Raw genomic sequence first — 4,023 nt, 5'->3', positions numbered from 1 at the left:
TTTCTTATGGCTTCGTCATATTCTATATTCTGTGTATATCAAAGTTTACTCACTATATAATATAAACTAGTTTCCAATATTTAAGTTTTTTTCCAGTTTCTCAATATTATAAACTATTAAGAGTTCTGTGCCAGAGATGGGGATGAAGACCAGATACATATTTCTAACTATAAATACAGTACCACAACATGTAAAAACCATTCTGAACTCAGGAGGCAGACCATGGTTTGTGATCCATACTTTGCCAACCCTTCGTGTAGACCAAGTAGAAAGAGAAACAAGCAGGTCAAAAGTATAATGCTAACAGGTGGGATTTGGGTCTCTGGACCTAGGAAACATTGGTTTGTTTTCCCATTTAGCCCAGGTTTTGCGTTGTGCACCGTCGAGGGGCGTGATAAAGTTAGTTCATATTTTCAGGAGGCACAACGTGGAGGCTGCCCCAGTGGCCTGTCCCATGTTCCAAATCTAAACCTACGTCGGCCTGGTCTGTCCAGAAAACCTAACTTAAACCCATCACAACGCTCCAGTTCAGTTTAGCTAGCTTACCTTGCCCGAGAAAATAGGATCTGCTCACCGTAGAAGGTAATTCCTGACCTCCTAGCCAATCATGCCATTCCTGCCTTGCCTCTTCTAGTCCCTATAAAAATAGCACTTGCCCAAAATCAGGAAGGGCGCTCTGCTGCTTGCCGGGCACTGGGCTCCACCAACCTATGGACTGTTCTCCCTTGAAAAAAGAACATCAAACTCATTACCAAGTTGTATTATTTTTGTCATTTGACAGCAAGACATACATCACAAGTACGTGTTTCTAATCAAGTAGATTTGGAAGTCAGAGCTGGATTTACATTTTGCTTCCACTGGACATGGAACCATCTTAGACAAGTTACTTCTTTGAGCCTTATTTTCCTCATCTGTAAAGTGGGACTGATAATCCTTCCTCATAGGATTTTTGGAGGGTTGAATAAAATGAGGTAATGTGCGAATTGTCACTAGTGTAAAGCTTCACACAAAGTGGGAGCTCAGTAGGTGGGTTAGTATATTATTGTAAAAGAAGTGAAATCAGATTTGTCTGTAATCAGTAAGATCTTGGTACTGACACCTGAATATGCCACCCTACTATATCTCTGACATATTGAGTTACTTTGAGCTGATTTTTTTTTTTGAAAACTGCAAACACAGCAGAAGCTCTGAGAACAGAGTAGAAGTTACCTTTTTGTAAGGGAAATCTACATTCATAAAGAAAATTTACATTAGAAAGGGGACTTCTACCCGGAAGAGAGCTTTACCAGATAAAACTTTTAAACCTGAGACTTAGCTGCCAGCAGGGAAATTTTTGCTGACTAAACATTTCCTTCTCTCACCTTCCTGTAAATTACCTTTTCCCCACCCCCTACTCCCCAAATCTTTCCTTTGTATTTAGCTGAGGATGGTATTTAAAGTAGTGGCTTGGTCCATCTCAGAAAGTTTTACCCTTTTTTTTTCCCCTGGTTATCTCCAGTTGTATATATGCAGTATAGTGTTAATAAACTGTTTTTCTCTTGTTAATCTGTTTTTAACCAAGAACTCAGAAAGGTAGAGGGAAAATCTGTTTTCCTCTCCTACACTGCAAAAGGGTATGAAAAGAAAAGCCTCTAATGAGAGAGGGCGATGGCCTGAATTGAGTTACTAATAGGGGAAATGGATGGAAATAAGTGAATTTAAGGAGTATTGAGGAGGTAAATACTTTATTTTGGGGGGTTCCAAAATCACTGCAGATGGTGACTGCAGCCATGAAATTAAAAGATGCTTACTCCTTGGAAGGAAAGTTATGACCAACCTAGACAGCATATTAAAAAGCAGAGATGTTACTTTGCCAACAAAGGTCTGTCTAGTCAAAGCTATGGTTTATCCAGTAGTCCTATATGGATGTGAGAGTTGGACTGGGAAGAAAGCTGAGTGCCGAAGAATTGATGCTTTTGAACTGTGGTGTTGGAGAAGACTCTTGAGAGTCCCTTGGACTGCAAGGAGATCCAACCAGTCCATCCTAAAGGAAATCAGTCCTTAATATTCATTGGAAGGACTGATGCTGAAGCTCCAGTACTTTGGCCACCTGATGCGAAGAGCTGACTCATTTGAAAAGACCCTGATGCTGGGAATGATTGAAGGCAGGAGGAGAAGGGGACGACAGGATAATATGGTTGGATGGCGTCACCAACTCGATGGACATGAGTTTAGGTAGGCTCTGGGAGTTGGTGATGGACAGGGAGGCCTGGCATGCTGCAGTCCATGGGGTCGCAAAGAGTCAGACATGACAGCAACTGAACTGAACTGAACTGAACTGAGGAGGTAAAGTTGAGAGAACTTGGCACTAGATTTGAGGGCTGCAGGGAAGAAAGGAGTTAAGATGGCATTCAGGTCCTGACCTGGGCAACTGGCTAGCTGGAGGTGCCATTTAAGTCTAACCTGTTTTTCTGATTGGGAAGCCATTTCACTGCCACTTAGATGCCCCTTCATTGCTATTGCTCTGCCACCTTACTCATCTACCCCTCAGGTGGTTGCCTACTGAATGCTGCCAGTTTGGGTGTGATGCTTTGGTTCTGTCTGGCCCAGGTGCATTAGGTTGGAGGAAGGAGAAGCCAGACATCAGAGAAATTGGATTACCCGATGAGAGAACCCACAGAAACTTTCTTTAAAAAAAAAAAAGGGAAGAATTTCCCTGGTGGTCCAGGGGCTAAAACTCCGGGCTACCCCTGCAAGGGGACCAGGTTTGATCCCTTATTAAGGAACCAGAAACCACAATGCTGCAACTAAGAGTTCATATGCCACAACTAAAGATCCTGCATGCTGCAACTGCCACAACTAAAAGAGATTCTGCATGCTGCAACTAAGACTAGACGCAGCCAAATAAATAAATATTAAGGAACAAAAGAAAGAAAAAAGGGAATGATCAAATCAGCATTATGGGCTGATCTCCAATCAACATGGAGAATCTCTTTGGAGCCCAGAGAGGAAAGTGAGTCCTGAGACCAGCAGTGGTGTGCAGGAAGAAAGGCTGTTGGCTCCTTACCGCCGTGATTCTCAACTAGTGGGCTGTGTGGGAAGGTGTGCGTGAGAAATCCCAGAGGAGTCTTTTCTCCTTTTGGTAAGAAATACCACCATAGGGTCGAGCACAGCAGCACAGCTGAAGCCAAGGGGTAATTCAGATTTAAAATTGACAGAAATATTGTCAAAGAAGGAATGTTGGCAGGATTGAATATTTTATCAGAGGTAAGACTCGACAATATATAGAAGGAAAATGCCTATAGGTTTGAACCACATGTTTATATTGCATCATGGAAAAAAAGCAGAAAGAGTATAAGAGCTCCAAGAAAAATAAGACTGTATAGTTATGGATAAAGTAGGCATCAATGTTGACTCTATGTGGAAACTTTTTGTTCTTTTAAACTCAATATTTCCCATTTCTTGTTTTATCTATATCTGATTCCAGTATAAAAATACAAACTAAGAAGACTCATTGGAAATGACACCAACAGCACAGGTGAAGAAAGTAAAGATAGATAAATTGGATAACATCAAAATAAAAATTTTGCATCAGAAGACACAATTAAAAGAGTGAAAAGGTAACCTATGGAATCTGAGAAAATATTTGTGAATCATGTTTCTGATAAGTACTCAGAATAGTATCCAGAATATATGGATAACTCTTTAAACTCAACAACAAAAACCCTGCAATCTGAAAAGAAGCAAAGGACTTGAATAAACATTTATTCTAAGAAGATAAACAAATGGCCAATGAGCACACAAACAGCTGCTCAACACCATTAATCATTAGGGAAATGCAAATCAAAACCACAGTGAGATAACACACTGCACCCACTGAAATGGTTAGTAACAAAAGAACAGAACAGATGTTGGCAAGAGTGTGGAGAAATTGGAACTCCTCTTCCTTATTGGTGGGAATATAAAATCATGAAGTCACTATGGAAAACAGTATGGTGATTCCTCAAGAAACTAAATATAAAATGACCATACAATCCAGCAAGT

Source organism: Dama dama, chromosome 27, assembly GCF_033118175.1.
Source record: "Dama dama isolate Ldn47 chromosome 27, ASM3311817v1, whole genome shotgun sequence".
In the NCBI taxonomy this organism is placed as follows: Eukaryota; Metazoa; Chordata; class Mammalia; order Artiodactyla; family Cervidae; genus Dama; species Dama dama.
This window is presented reverse-complemented; position numbering follows the sequence as displayed.